General features: G+C 42.6%; 1 protein-coding gene across 1 annotated transcript in view; it reads left to right on the forward strand.

Moving 5' to 3' along the window:
- Positions 1-16,819, forward strand: part of LOC113892722 (putative tetratricopeptide repeat protein 41) — an 82,342-nt gene that overhangs the window by 63,547 nt on the left and 1,976 nt on the right. The gene's annotated exons all lie outside the window — the stretch shown is intronic.

The following is a 16,819-nucleotide window of genomic DNA, read 5'->3' on the forward strand; positions in this document are numbered from 1 at the left end:
CAAAGATGTGCACAATAAGGGACAGAAATGGTATGACCTAACAGAAGCAGAACATATTAAGAAGAGGTGGCAAGAATACATAGACCTATACAAAAAAGATCTTCATAACCCAGATAGTCACAATGGTGTGATCACTCACCTAGTGAGAGCCAGACATCCTGGAATGTGAAGTCAAGGGGGCCTTAGGCAGCATCACTACAAACAAAGCTAGTGGAGGTGATGGAATTCCAGTTGAGCTATTTCAAATCCTAAAAGATGATGCTGTGAAAGTGCTGCACTCAATATGCCAGCAAATTTGGAAAACTCAGAAGTGGCCACAGGACTGAAAGAGGTCAGTTTTCATTTTAATCCTTAAGAAAGGCAATGCCAAAAAATGTTCAAACTACCACACAATTGCACTCATCTCACACGCTAGTAAAGTAATGCTCAAAATTTTCCAAGCCAGGCTTCAACAGTATATGAACTGTGAACCTCCAGGTGTTCAAGCTGGATTTAGAAAAGGCAGAGGAACCAGAGATCAAATTGCCAACATCAACAAATGACCCCATGAACTGTACCCCACCAGGCTCCTCCGTCTATGGGATTTTCCAGGCAAGAATACTGGAGTGGGTTGCCATGTTCTCCTCCAGGGGATCTTCCTGACCCAGGGATTGAACCTCTGTCTCTTTTGTCTCCTGCACTGGCAGGTGGTTTCTTAACTGCTAGCACCCTGTGGGAAGCCCTACTAGCTCAGTTAGGTGGAATTTACTTACATTTTAAGGGCCACTGTTGAAGAACTGAGAGCCTCTGAGACAAAGGGCCTGTTTTCCAGGCTCTGCTGTTGCCAGAGACAAGGGTAACAGGACCACATCTTTTACTGCCTCAGTACTTATTGCATTCAGTAGCCCATTCCCATGTTTTGGAAATAGTCACATGTTGAATTCTGTCATCTTCCTACAGCATCACCACCAAACCTGGGAATGGAGGAGAATGAGAGTTGAATTGGAGGCTGCAAATGCTGGTTGGTAGTCAGCTGGAGACAGGCCAGCGCAGGAGGGTGGGCTGGGGGGAATCAGGGATGTGATTCCCATAGACAGCACTTGCCAACCTTTGTGCCTCCAAGGAGTAGGTTCACTTAGAGAGAGGGTTCAATGATGGTCAAATAGATATCTCTTTGCCCTTGGGCAGCTTTGTTGATTTCTTCTAGCAGGCTGCACTAGAAATTGCAGTTTCTGTAAATGCCACAACTAGAAAAATTGTGAAACACTCTCAGAGCTCTGAAATCTCATCGCCACAGGACAGTCTACTTCAGCTTTAAACAGTTGTTTTCAACACAGGCTGATTTTGACCCTCAGGACAAAAAAGCTGGAGAAATGTTTGATGTCATGGCTGGGGGTGGAGAGTGTTAGTCATTTAGTCAGTGGAGGCCGGAGTGGTTGCTAAACATCATGCGTGCCCAGGAAAGTGCCCCCACAGTGAAAATTATCCAGTCCAAGGTGTGAATAGTGCTGAGACAAAGAAACCCTGATCTAAACCAGCCACTTTCCCCAGCAGGTACGATTGGCATCCATATTACAATAAAACAGGATTGCTTTCAGCCTAGTCATTTACTGACAAAAAAGGCTTAAAATTCTTGATATCTGCAGGGAAAGAATATTTTCTGTTTTCACTCTGTAGATTTAGGAATGAGTGTGCCCATGTGTGTGTGTATACTTTTTTTTTTTCAGGTAAGGGTTTCCATGCTGAGTACATGAAAGAAAGATTTATGTTTGTAAAGAGAAAATGCAGATGCAAATCTAGAGAATGTTAGTGGGAAAGGAACTAGTTTACCTGATCTGGTTGCCTATGTTTTGTTCTCAGTTTTGGTGACTTGTCTATGATGAAAATATAATGTATTCATTTGCTTTCTGATAACAGGGCCTCTGTGGAGAAGGCAATGGCAACCCACTCCAGTACTCTTGCCTGGAAAATCCCATGGATGGAGGAGCCTGGTAGGCTGCAGTCCATGGGGTCGCTAAGAGTCGGACACGACTGAGAGACTTCACTCTCACTTTTCACTTTCGTGCATTGGAGAAGGAAATGGCAACCCACTCCAGTGTTCTTGCCTGGAGAATCCCAGGGACGGGAGAGCCTGGTGGGCTGCTGTCTATGGGGTTGCACAGAGTTGGGCATGACTGAAGCAACTTAGCGGCAGCAGCAACAGGGCCTCTGTAATGGCAGTTGTCATATTTGGTGATGTCTTAAATAAGTCTTCATGGTATGTTTCAGTTCTGCAGTCCATTTTCAGTGTGGTTCAGTGTGGTTCTGAGGAAGTATTTTTCTGTAAGGAGCACTTTCTCGCCATCATTTTATTATTTTTCTCTCCCACTGGTGATTGAAGTTGATTCCTTTTGCAGAAGGCCTGCTCCAGGCTTACAGGAACACTGTGGGTGGTTAGGTCAGCTGTCAAGGCAGGATTCTTGTGCTTTTGTTGCAGTCCCTCGTGGTGAGAGCTGATGTGTATCTTCAGTACAAGAGGAGGAGGACCTTGGGAGGGAAATAGACTGTTTATAGAGACCTTGGAATCATTTGTTCTTTGACATATTTTTGGTTTTCCTACGTGGAGGTAGAAAAACTTTTCCTCCATCCTCTCAGGGTCCCTGGCTGAGCTTGAAAATTAAATTGAAAAGACTGACTTTCGCCACCCTAATTCCACCTGACTCTGTGGGCAGAAATTTGAGACCCTATTTTGTTAAGAAATATTGTCTTCAACAGGCTTTTGTCAGAGGCCCAGGATCTCTAAATTGCAGCTTTTGGACCTAGTAAGGAGCCCTGGATGATAGAATTCCACGTTTGTCACCAAAACTCTAAAGGAGAAAAATTTTTTTTCCTTTACCCTCCTAGGTTCTCCTGGTGGGGCCCTGTAAAATTAGCCTCAGCAAAGATTGATTGAGGTGAAGTGAACTGAAAGTTGTTCAGTTGTGTCTGACTCTTTGCGACCCCATGGACTGTACAGTCCATGGAATTCTCCAGGCCAGAATACTGGCGTGGGTAGCCATTCCCTTCTTCAGTGGATCTTCCCAACCCAGGGATTGGACCCCGGTCTCCTGCATTGCAGGAAGATTCTTTACCAGCTGAGCCACCAGGGAAGCTAAAAGATTGATTAACAAGAGAAAAATCAAACAGAAGTTTATTTCACTTGCACACACACTCAGGAATGACAACTCCAAGAGGTGGCTTGAACTTGCGATCTGTGTACTAACTTAGGGGAGAGGGAGGCAGGGAAAGGGCACTCATGGGAGGGCAGATGACTCTTTGGAAGCATAAATAGATCCTTAGAAGAATAGATGATATGGCAGTTTGTGACAATGTCTGGCTGGGTGTGGTGCTGGCTTCCTGTTGCCCCAGGGAGGGGACTTACAACACTTGAGTCCTTGTGACAGGCTCTGGTTTCAGGCACAGAAGGGATCCTAGGAACTCAAATAACTCGGCTCATAATATGTCCCATGTCAGCATGGCCTACTTTGGGGTGGCATAGTGTGATCCCCTTGAGAAAGTGAAAGTGTGAGTCGCTCAGTTGTGTCTGACTCTGTGACCCTTTGAACCATAGTCCACCAGGCTCCTCTATCCATGAAATTCTGTAGGCAACAATACTGGAGTGGGTAGCTGTTCCCTTCTCCATGAGTTCTTCCCAACCCAGGGATCAAACCTGGATCTCCTGCATTGCAGGCAGATACTTTACCATCTGGAGCCATCAGGGAAGCCCCAGTGATCCCCTTGATCTACCTTTAATGAAAAAAGCCTATCTACAGGGAGTGTGCCCAAGGGACTCCATAAAATAAGAAGGAAGCCAGAGCCACATGTGGCTGGGATTCATCACTAGTCATTTTTAAAGAAGTCAAGAGGCCTCTGTAGTAAAAGTGTTACTGAACATTAGTCATCAAAGCAATCCTCTTTAAGAGTTGTTTCATTGAGGAAAAAAGAGAACTATGGTATATGATGCTTTCTTGTATGCCAAGTCGCTTCAGTTGTGTCCGACTCTTTGAGACCCCCATGGACTGTAGCCCACTAGGCTCCTCTATCCAAGCATGAAGCCAGGCTTGGCTTCAGACATCACCTGGCAAGTGGTGGAAGGTGAGAAATCTGCCTAGATACCAAGGGTGATCAGGTTGGAGGAGGGCTAAACTTACTTAGCAGGATTCTTCCTGATTGGAAGAATTGGACTCTATAGAGATGAACATAGAAGCCCCAAAGTCAAGCCTACTTGAAAAAGCTCAGAGAGCCTGAGTAGAGTTTGGCCAGTGAGATTGTTAGATGACAATCTCTGTTTTAATTCCTGGAGACAGAGCAGTGAGAAGGACAGGTAGACCCACACTATCTTCACTGAGCTCACATTGAGGCCAACAAGCTGTCACACAACCATTAATAAATACAAGACTGTTTAGCTGCAATTGTGGAAAATGCCACAATAGAGATGGCGGTTGGATAGCTAAACACACAATGGTTGGGCTACAATTTGGCAAAGTGCTATCATGGCAAAGTACAAGTACTAACGGGGGACCTCGATCTGTTAGATGGAGGGGCATGGGTGGAGGGTGCTTCTTAGGAAGTGATGCTGAAACTGAATCTGGAGGAGGAGGACTTGCTTGGTAAGTGGTGGGAAGGGAAAGGAGTCATCTAGATAGTGAGGACAGAATTTGCAAATTGGGAAGGAACAAAAAGGACCAATGGGGCTGGGATGCAGAAACTAATGTAGAGGGGAGAGGGTGCACTAGGGGGATACCAGAGAGGTGTCACAGGCCCTGAGGGCTGGGTCAGTGACTTGGGATGTTGCCTTAAGAGCTGCAGGGTTTTTGCAAAGCCAGGGAGTATTAGGAACCTAGAGTCCTGCATTCCTCCAGCATCGTCATCACCAGAGATTTCTCACACAAGATGCTCAAATCGTCTTATATGTCCAGTGTCATGAAGGAGCTCAAAGAACCCATTTTTGACCCCATTTCTATTTCTGTGAGTATTTTGACCTTTCAAACAGACTGTGAACTGCCAGGGGCAAGAGTCTTGTCATTTATTCCTTGTATCTTCAAAGCATCAGAAAGAGTACTAGCTGTGTGGGTCTATCACTGTGCTCTTATCAGTACAGGAAGTGTGAGGGAAGTGGATAGACAGCTTCTTTCTGGGGGGTTACACAATTTGCCTGGCTTTCCTATAGAAGTGATGGCTCTGCTCCAGGATAACAACATTAAAAGAAGTGACTGTAATTATATTTTAGCCTATTGAGAACAATAATCTTTAGGGGACATTTTAGATATCAGTTTGGATTATAGATTAATGATGATAATTACTAGCTTGAAAGTCTTGGCACCTGCATCTTCCTTAGTCTTTTATTACATTTAATCAATGTATAGGCTACAGTATAATCTTCCAAGGGGTATAAAAATAGTGGGCATCCAGCAATGATCATTCATGTTTTAATTATGCTCATGACAATTTTATACATGAGATTATACTGAGCACATATTGGAAAAGAAATTGGCTTCCCGGGTGGCAGTAGTGGTAAGGAACCCACATGCCAATGTAGGAGACATAAGAGACACAGATTCAGTTCCTGGGTTGGGAAGATTCCCTGGAGGAGGAAATGGTAACCCACTCCAGTATTCTTGTCTGGGAAATCCCATGGACAGGGGAACCTGGCGGGCTACAGTCCATAGGGTCGCAGAAAGTTGGACAAGACTGTGACTAAGCATGCAAATGACATAGTAAAACGGTGGGTTCCTGAGAGGGTGATAATCCTCAGGTTTATTTCTTCTTCTGATCACATTTTCATGAGGCACTTATTCAAAAATGAAATCTCTTTATGTTCAATATTTCTATTATAGCTCTTCTCCTCTCCACTTTGATCCAGTTTCAAGAACAAACCTTAATCTCCTAAAACTGCTAGTCCTAGACACTTAAGACAAACCCGGACATGGAGAGAGGGTTTTTGTGATTGTTTTCTGCCACCTTTGACACAGAACAATCTTTTTTTCTTTAATTCTTCTTCTCTTACAAATGTTTACATCCACATATTGAGAAATCATTTCAGTGGGAGGAAAAAACAACTGTGGCTTTCATGTTCCATTCTGTCCTAGTGAGTGTTGTATATGGAATTGTGTATTTTGGATGAAGTATGGTAGATGAACATTCTGTTATTCCCCTCTCTCTGGGAATCTTTTACAGAAGAAATGCCAAGTATCTCAGTCATACTTGGAAGAGCTTAAACAAAGGCGCTAGTGGGTGACTTTCAATGGGGTGAGTCAGTCCTCTTTTTCTCATTTGATTTTAAAATGCTTGGCTCAGCCAGAGTCCCCTTCTTGCTAGCAGGAGGTCCCTGAATCAGACAAACTTTACATTTTCATTTTAACTTAAACATATACATGTAATTCTTTGCCTCAACTTTAAAATTCGAAGTTAGATCTTTGTTTTTAATGGGTCCTCTGATTGGAATTGAATGTCATATCTCTCAAAATGCCTCATCCACAGTTTTTAGTTTTGGTTTCTGGAGGATGAGAACTTCAGGCAGTTATGATACTTCTGGGCAGGATCCTTTCAACGGTTGACTTTTTCTGCCTTCAATCTTTTACGGTTTTCTTGTTCATAATTCCAAAACATTCAGACTATTTTTCATAGAAAACAGCTCTCTTTCACTTCACAGTCTTATGTTACTAGTGTGTACCATATTTAGGTCAATTACCAAAATTAGACTAACAAATAAGGGTGATACCACCTTTACGGCAGAAAGTGAAGAGGAACTAAAGACCCTCTTGATGAAGGTGAAACAGGAGAGTGAAAAGGCTGGCTCAACGTTCAGAAAACTAAGATCATGGTTTCCGGTCCCATCACTTCATGGCAAATAGGTGGGAAACAATGGAAAAGGTGACAAACTTTCTTTTCTGGGGCTCCAAAATCACTGTGGATGGTGACTGCAGCCATGAAACAAAAAGATGCTTGCTCCTTGGAAGAAAAGCTATGACCAACCTAGACAGCATATTAAAAAGCAGAATTAGTAGAAGGAAAGAAATCATAAAGATCCGAGCAGAAATAAATGAAAAAGAAATGAAAGAAACAATAGTAAAGATGAATAAAACTCTAAAAGCTGGTTCTTTGAGAAGATAAACAAAATTGACAAATCCTTAGCCAGACTCATCAAGAAAAAAAGAGAGAAGAATCAAATCAACAAAATTAGAAATGAAAAAAGAGAGGTTACAACAGACAGTGCAGAAATACAAAGGATTATAAGAGACTATTATGAACAACTATATGGCAATAAAATAGATAACCTGGAAGAAATGGATAGATTCTTAGAAAAGTTCAATCTTTCAAGACTGAACCAGGAAGAAATATAAATTATGAACAACTCTGAAATTGAAGCTCTGATCAAAAATCTCCAACACAAAAGTACAGGACCAGATGGCTTCACAGGAGAATTCTATTAAACATTTAGAGAAGAGCTAATGCCTATCCTTCTAAAACTCTTTCAAAAAATTGCAGAAGAAGGAACACTTCCAAACTATGAGGCCACCATCACCCTGATACCAAAACCAGACAAACACAACACAGAAAAAGAAAACTACAGCCCAGTATCACTGATGAACATAGACGCAACAAAATTCTAGCAAATAGAATTCAGCAACACATCAAAAAACCCATGATCAATTTGGGTTTATTCAGGGATGCAAGGATTCTTCAATATATGAAAATAAATCAATGTGATATACCATATTAACAAATTGAAAGATAAAAACCATATGATCATCTCAATAGATGCAGAAAAAGCCTTTGACAAAATTCAGCACCCATTTATGTTTAAAACTCTTCAAAAAATGGGCATAGAAGGAACCTATCTCAACTGAGTAAAGGCCATATTTGATAAGCCTACAGCAAACATTATTCTCAATGGTGAGAAACTTAAAGCATTCCCACTAAGATCAGGAACAGAAGAAGAGTGTCCACTTTTGCCACTGTTATTCAACGTAGTTCTGGAAGTCCTAGCTACAGCAATCAGAGAAGAAAAAGGAATAAAAGGAATCCAGATTGGAAAAGAAGTAAAGCTCTCACTGTTTGCAGATGACACGATACTGTATATAGAAGACCTTAAAGATAGTATCAGAAAATTGCTAGAGCTAATCAGTGAATTAGCAAAGTTGCAGGATACAAAATCAATACACAGAAATCACTTGCATTTCTATAAACAATTAAAAATCAGAAAGAGCAATTAAGGAATCAATCCCATTCACCATTGTAACAAAAACAATTAAATATCTAGGAATAAACTTACCTAAAGAGACAAAAGAACTATACACAGAAAATTATAAGATACTAATGAAAGAAATCAAAGATGACATAAACAGATGGAGAGATAGTCCATGTTCCTGGGTAGGAAGAATCAATATTGTGAAAATGACTATACTACCAAATGCAATCTACAGATTCAATGTGATCCCTATCAAATTACCAATGGCATTTTTCACAGAACTAGAACAAAAAATTTCACAACTCATATAGAAACACAAAAGACTCCAAATAGCCAAAGCAGTCTTGATAAGGAAGAATGGAGCTGGGGGAATCAAGCTTCCTGACTTCAGATTATACTACAAAGTTACAGTCATCAAGACAGTGTGGTACTGGCACAAAAACAGAAATATAGGCCAATGGAACAAGATAGAAAGCCCAGAAATAAGCCCATGCATTTATGGGCTATTTTTGACAAAGGAGGCAAGAATATACAATGAGGCAAAGACAGCCTCTTCAATAAATGGTGCTGGGAAAACTGGACAGCTACATGTAAAAGAATGAAATTAGAACACTTCCTAACACAATACACACAGATAAACTCAAAATGGATTAAAGACCTAAATGTAAGACCAGAAACTATAAAACTCTTAGAGGAAAACATAGGCAGAACACTCAATGACATAAATCAAAGCAAGATCCTCTACCACCCACCTCCTAGAGTAATGGAAATAAAAACAAAAATAAACAAGTGGGACCTGATTAAACTTAAAAGCTTTTGCATAGCAAAGGAAACTATAAACAAGGTGAAAAGACAACTCTCAGAATGGGAGAAAATAATAGCAAGTGAAACAACTGACAAAGGATTAATTTCCAAAATATACAAGCAGCTCATACAACTCAATACCAGAAAAACAAACAACCCAATCAAAAAGTGGGAAAAAGACCTAAACAGACATTTCTCCAAAGAAGACATACAGAAGGCTAACACATGAAAAGATGCTCAACATCGTTCTTTATTAGAGAAAGGCAAATCAAAAGTACAATGAGATATCACCTCACACCAGTCAGAATGGCCCTCATCATAAAGTCTACAGACAATAAATGCTGGAGAGGGTGTGGAGAAAAGGGAACATTCTTGCACTGTTGGTGGGAATGTAAACTGATACAGCCACTATGAAAGACAGTATAGAGATTCCTTAAAAAACTAGGAATAAAACCACCATATGACCCAGCAATCCCACTCCTAGGCATGTACCCTGAGGAAACCAAAATTGAATGAGACATATGTATCCCATTATTCATTGCAGCACTATTTACAATAGCTAGAACATGGAAGCAACCTAGATATCCATCAACAGATGAATGGATAAAGAAGTTGTGGTATATAGACACAATGCAATATTACTCAGCCATAAAAAGGAACATATTTGAGTCAGTTCTAATGAGGTAGATGAACCTAGAACCTATTATACAGAGTGAGGTGAGTCAGAAAGAGAACAATAAATACCGTATTCTAACACACATATATGGAATCTAGAAAAATGGTACTGAAGAATTTATTTACAGGGCAGCAGTGGAGAAACAGACATAGAGAATAGATTTATGGACATGGAGAGAGGTAAGGAGAGGGTGAGATGTATGGGAAGAGTAACATGGAAACTTACATTACCATATGTAAAATAGATAGCCAATGAGAATTTGCTATATGGCTCAGGAAACTCAAACAGGTGCTCTGTATCAACCTAGAGGGGTGGGATGGGGAGGGAGATGGGAGGGAGGTTCAAAAGGGAGGGGATATATGTATACCTATGGCTGATTCATATTGAGGTTTGACAAAACAGCAAAATTCTGTAAAGCAATTATCCTTCAATAAAAAAAAAAAAAAAAAAAAAGCAGAGACATTACTTTGCCGGCAAAGGTCCGTCTAGTCAAAGGTATGGTTTTTCCAGTGGTCATGTATGGATGTGAGAGTTGGGCCATAAAGAAAACTGAGTGCCGAAGAACTGATGGTTTTGAACTGTGGTGTTGGAGAAGACTCTTGAGAGTCCCTTGGACAGCAAGGAGATCCAACCAGTCCATCCTAAAGGAGATCAGTCCTGGGTGTTCATTGGAAGGACTGATGCTGAAGCTGAAACTCCAATACTTTGGCCACGTGATGCGAAGAACTGACTCATTGGAAAAGATGTGATGCTGGGAAAGAATAAATGCAGGAGGAGAAGGGGAGGACAGAGGATGAGATGGTTGGATGGTGTCAATGACTCAATGGAAATGAGTTTCAGCAAGCTCTGGGAGTTTCTGATGGACAGAGAAGCCTGGTGTGCTGCAGTCCATGGGGTTGCAAAGAGTTGGACATGACTGAGCAACTGAAGTGAACTGACTTAACAAATGCAGTTGAGTCCTGTTTATGTTAGAATTGCACAGTTAGGAGCAGAAGCATGCTAGCACAGTGGAGATGAGCCCTGTAGATGCAGGCTTTTAATGTGTCCTCGGCATCGAGTGGAAAGTCCTGCAGAGGAAATAGAGGGCCCTTGGTTAATCCAGCAATCCAGTTTATGTCTGTTAGCAGAGCTTCTTTTTTACATGTTATATATGTTGAATGATTTTTAACATTATTGTTATACAGTACAATAACATATTATATACTATACAATACAATGGTTGTATATTTGTAAATGCTCTTGGTTGCAAGAGAATGTCAAATATCCCTTATAAGCTTAAACTTTTAAACCTGAAACGGACTCTAGATATGACTCAGCAATTTTAAAGCTGAGGAAATAGAAGATATTTCATATGACTTATCCCAATACAGCTTATCAGAGCATCTTATCAGTTAGATATTATTGTAGAATCCTCGAGGCTCAGAAAGACCAAGTGACATTCCAGAACTTTGCAGCTAGTAAGCAGTAGACTTATTACTTGGAACCCAGGCACCTGACCTGAAATTCTGAACTCTTTCTACTGTTTTTGGGGTCTGGGAGTTTGTGGTCTTATGGGGAAGAATCTTACCTATTTTTAAAAAGTATTTATTTATTTTTATTTATTTGGCTGTGCTGGGTCTTAGTTGTGGCATGTGGGATCTATTTCCCTGACCATAGATTGAACCCCACCCCCTTGCATTGGGAGCCTGGAGTCTTAGTCACTGAACCACCACAGAAGTCCCTAGATTTTGCATTTTAGATCCAGCACTCTCAAGGCTGAATAGAGGATGGAATTGATCAAGAGGAGAATGGAAACTCTCCTGTGTTCACTAAGAGAGGGCCAAGATAAATAGAAAAGCGTGTATTTGTGATTTAGTAGGTAAATCCTACAGGGCTCAGTGCCTGATGTGGTATATAGCAGGTGAGGGAAAGGGACTAGTCAGAGGCCTTCTCCAGTTTATGGCTATATCCATGGCCAGTGCAGCTGGGTGGCTGGAGCTGTGGGCATTCCAAGGCAGGAAGCACAAAGTTGAGAGGTGGAATGGGAGCCACGATGAGCTAATTTAGGGCCTGTTGAACTTGAATCTCTTATCTGAGTGGAGATGTTCAGTAGGCAGAATATGGTGCTTAGAAGCTAGCAGACTGAAATGGAGAAAAACCTTTAGAAGTCCTTAGTACGCAGGTGATGGGCAAACCCTGTAGAAGAGTTGAAAGAGCCAAGAAGAATATAAGACAAGAAGATGGCAGGAGACAGAACTTAGGAGATGGGCCAAAGAGACGGAAGAAAATGGTGGAGGAGTAAGACAGAGAGATCACCAGCCTCCCCACAGACACATCAAAAACTCAAGATATGGAATAACTTCTACAAAACAACCTTTAGGTGACAGCAGAAGACCCCAGGCCTTCAGGGGGGCAAGCTAGGCTCCCTGGGATGAGAAAACCACAAAATTCTGTAAAGCAATTATCTTTCAATTAAAAAAATAAAGTGGAAAAAAAAGAAAGGGGCTGAGGAAAGTGTTGTAGCGAGAAGTGAGGAATGGCTCTAGAGGTAGCAGAGAATCAGTAAAATCATGGATGCCAAGAAAGGAGGGGGCTGAGAACTGACCACCAGATCTAAGACACACCATTGCATTTAGCAGCAGAATGGTCATGCTGCTGCTGCTACTGCTACTAAGTTGCTTCAGTCGTGTCCGACTATGTGCAACCCCATAGACGGCAGCTCACCAGGCTCCCCTGTCCCTGGGATTCTCCAGGCAAGAATACTGGAGTGGGTTGCCATTTCCTTCTCCAATGCATGAAAGTGAAAAGTGAAAGTGAAGTTGCTCAGTCGTGTCCGACCCTCAGTGACCCCATGGACTGCAGCCTTCCAGGCTCCTCCATCCATGGGATTTTCCAGGCAAGAGTACTGGAGTGGGGTGCCATTGCCTTCTCCAAGAATGGTCATAGGGAACCATAAATTTTGGTAGAGTGATAGGAACAAAAGCTGTGTAAAAGAGAACAATGCATCTGTTCCTTCTCCCCAGAGATAGGGTCTGCAGAGGCCCAGCCCCTTGAATTGGAAGAGTGAGTTCCCTCTGTACTTGGGGCAGAAGATAGAGGGCGCTGCCCGCCATCTGCTTCCAGGTCCCTCTGAGCAGACTAGCCAGTGGCCTTAGTGGGGAGGGTAAAGGGAAAGATCCACTCCCCTCCCCCACCCCCACATCCCCATAACTTTTTATTGTTTTCTAGAGGGTGGAAACGGAGAAGGCAATGGCACCCCACTCCAGTACTCTTGCCTGGAAGCGACTTAGCAGCAGCAGCAGCATAGGGTGGAAATACAGTGCAAGGAAACATCCCATTGCAAGCTTTTATTACTTCATTTGGGACAATGATCGACAACTTTTCCCCTCCCTAGTCTGTTTATAGACACACATTTATTGAAAGGAGGAGTCAACAAGCTTCATTTCTCAAATGGAAAGACTTCTAACAAACTTTAGTCATACTTACATGGGCCCAACTGTGCCTAGTCATACTTATGAAACAAAAGGAACGTGTAAACAGAGAACCTTGAAATCCTGCATAATTCTCCTTTCTCATTACATGTCGGCAGCCTGTCTTCTGGATAGAGAATATAGGCTGTGATTGTTTCCACTTCTTAACTATTTGCTCCAAGCACAGTGGGGAAGCTCGTTGGTGGGCAGGGTCCATAGGCTGTACTCATTCAGGGAAAACTTCCTGAGGCTCTCCACAAACCCCTGCAATTTCGCTTGTTACCTGGTGACAGCAGCCTAAATTATAGTTGTGTGCCCTGGGGAGGAAATGAACACAGGACTGGCAGTATAAAAATCTACCTATTCAGTTAGTTCAGTTTAGTTCAGTTGCTCAGTCGTGTCCGACTCTTTGCGACCCCATGAATCGCAGCAATGCCAGGCCTCCCTGTCCATCACCAACTCCTGGAGTTCACTCAGACTCACGTCCATCTAGTCAGTGATGCCATCCAGCCATATGAAGCAAGAGGAACAGGCTTAAATTTCAGTAGACTAAAGGTTAGAAGAAGTTGTACCTTAGAAGATTACTTAAAAAGACAGAGGACTGCCTTTGGAGAAGGTATCTTACTTTCTTTTTCCAGAGGAAATACTAAAGATGTATTTCCAGAGGAAATACTAAAATAATAATGATGCCACTTTATTTTTTACTATTAAGCACTGAAAAAAAGGTGGGGGAACTAGGAAAATTTATTGTTTAAAATACAAGAACAGATTCTCAAGGAAGCTAGGTCCTAGGACCTTCCGTCACTCCCATCCCCAATTCACTCTCCCTTGGAAACAGGGCAGATGTGGCTGGGAGGTACGCAGTGGAAAAGGTAACGGATGCTTCCTTCCTGGTTGTGGTTTTACAGAAAATCTCCTAAGGAACCAATGTGAGAGGGAGAAGAATGTTCTCTTTTCCCTTTTCTAGAAGTTATGGTCCTTGGATCTCGGGACCTGGGTTTAAATCCCAGTTCTGCTATTTTCTGAGCTTGTGGACACGAGCTCTCTGAGTCTCAATTGTCTAATGGCAGAAAGAGGATGATCATCTCTGCCCACAGGGTTATTCTGAAGACTTAATGAGATGCTGTATGTAAAACGACCAACAGAGTCTGCAATGAAAGTTAGGTTCCCTCCCCATCCAGAATGAAAAATTTTTTAAATTAATAAATTAGTTAATTCGGCTGTCCTGAGTCTTAGTTGCAGCAGTTGGGGTCTTCCATCTTTGCAGTGGCAATGCAAACTCTTAGTTGTGGCATGTGGAATCTAGTTCCCTGACCAGAGATCGAATCTGGACCCCTTACATTGAGGACCTGGAGTCTTAGCCGCTGGACCACCAGGGAGATCCCCAGAATGGAAATTTGAAGTAGGCAGGAGGTTCAGTGACCTCTTTTGTATGCAAATGAACTCATCCCGGTCTTTCTTCTTACTTGGATTGAAAGGACTGACCGAGCTGGATAGTGCTGTCCAGTTGGTACCACCCCTGGGGGAAGATGGGGTGAACTGTGGTTGGGCCTGAGCTAAGAATGTCCACTCCTGGCAACTACTCTGCTTGCTGCCAGAAAGAGATAGGTTGCATTTAAAAATGTTCTGAGGTCAAAGCTGTCGATTCAGGTCCAGATGGGTCATAAGGGTAAAGGGGCCTGAGGAGCCGAAGTGTGTGGCCAAAAGGGAGTGTGGGGAGCACAGGCATGAAAGAGTGTGTCAGGGGCATCAGCAGCTGGTCTGGGGGACAGTTTCAACCTCCCAGCAAGTCAGAACCTCTTAAAGGGCCTTCGGGCAGAAGGAACAGTCTGCGTGCTGGTTATCAGCATCCGCAGGAACTCTAGGAATGAGTTCTTGCTCAGCTGCCAGCACCTGAGACGTTCTGGCTCTGTGCTTTTCTACTTGACCTTTTAAGGCGTGTTCAGGCCCAGGTGGTGCTAGTGGTAAAGAACCTGCCTGCCAATGCAGGAGACGGAAGAGATGCAGGTTTGATCCCTGGGTTGGGAAGACCACCTGGAGAAGGGCATGGCACCTCACTCCAGTATTCTTGCCTAGAGAAACCCATGAACAGAGGAACCTGGCAGGCTATAGTCAGTAGGGTTGCAAAGAGTCGGACAGGATTGAAGCGATTTAGCACTCACGCACGCATGGCCAATACAACGTGGTCATCCTGAGCAGGGAAATTTGCAAGTGCTTTCTGCTGAGCTTTGTTGGGGCAACTGAGAACCTCATAGAGGGTCATGAAAATAATTCCCAAAGAAGAAAAATAGCCATTGATTGCTAAGTGGAGCCAACAGCTGAAACTCCCTATTAGCAGCAGAAGCACTGTGAGATCTGTGCTATGACCCCTGCAGCAGAGCTACAGAGAGAACCTCTCTGCAGACAGTCACAGTGCAGATATGCAGAAGGTCAGTCCAGGAGTGGGGAAGAGGGGGCCTCACATAGAGTCAGGGGCATGGGCTGGTGGATGAGGCTGCCCCAATGTCTGTCCATTTGACCACAAACCGGAGTGAATGACTAGACCTGTTTCAGTTTTCTCATCTTTAAAAGCCAGTGACATGCACAAAATATTCTTTGAAAGAACACCTGTTTTTGGAGAAGACTGCACAGATGGGGACCAAGATGGGAGAGATGCTTTTTATTTCACATCTTTATACGTTTTCATCTTTGAATCCTGTGGATGTGTGTCCTGTTAAAGAGAGTGTTAATGTTAGTGTTAGCTGCTCAGTCGTGCCTGACTCTTTGCGACCCCATGGACTGCAGCCCACCAGGCTCCTCTGTCCATGAGATTTTCCAGGCAAGGATACTGGAGTGGATTGCCATTTCCTTCTCTGGGGGATCTTCCCACCCCAGGGATCGAAGCTGGGTCTCTTGCACTGCAGGCAGATTCTTTACCGACTGAGCTACATTAATAATGACAAAAAAAAAGACAAGTGATGATAGTTTGTACCTTATAGGATTACACACACTGGATAGATGGTAATTACATAAATTGCAGTGTTTATTGTTATTAGTATTAATACAGGGATGCTGGCTAGGCCATCTGTCAGTATTTTTTACCCTTAAATACTCAATAGTCTTGTATTGGGTTTCCCTGGTGACTCAGACAGTAAAGAATCTGCCTGCAATGCAGGAGACCTGGGTTTGATCGCTGGGTCAGGGAGATCCCCTGGAGAGGGGAATGGCTATCCATTCCAGTATTCTTGCTTGGAGAATTATTTGGATAGAAGAGCCTGGCAGGCTACAGTGCATGGGGTCTCAAAGAGTCAGACATGACTAAGTGACTAACACTTTTTCACTTTCAGTCTCTTATCAAGTATCCAGATAAGGCAACCCACTGCAGTATTCTGGCCTGGAAGAATTCCATGGACAGAGCCTAGTGGGCTACAGTCCATGGGATGACAAAGAGTCAGACACAACTGAGTGACTTTCACTTATGTAGGGAAATGTCCTATTCTCAGAAGACACATGCTGAAGTATTTAGAAATAAAAATGCTGAAGTATTTAGAATAAAAATGTGCCCTACAGGCACTGGCCTTACATTATGTTTGTAATCAACAATATCAATTTAGCCCCTTAAAAGCAGTCTTGTAAATGGGTAAAATGAATAAATGAGCACCACTTGCAAATTGACTAATTTTTTTTTTTTACTTTTCACATATTTTAGAGAATTATATTAAT

Source organism: Bos indicus x Bos taurus, chromosome 5 (assembly GCF_003369695.1).
Source record: "Bos indicus x Bos taurus breed Angus x Brahman F1 hybrid chromosome 5, Bos_hybrid_MaternalHap_v2.0, whole genome shotgun sequence".
NCBI lineage: Eukaryota > Metazoa > Chordata > Mammalia > Artiodactyla > Bovidae > Bos > Bos indicus x Bos taurus.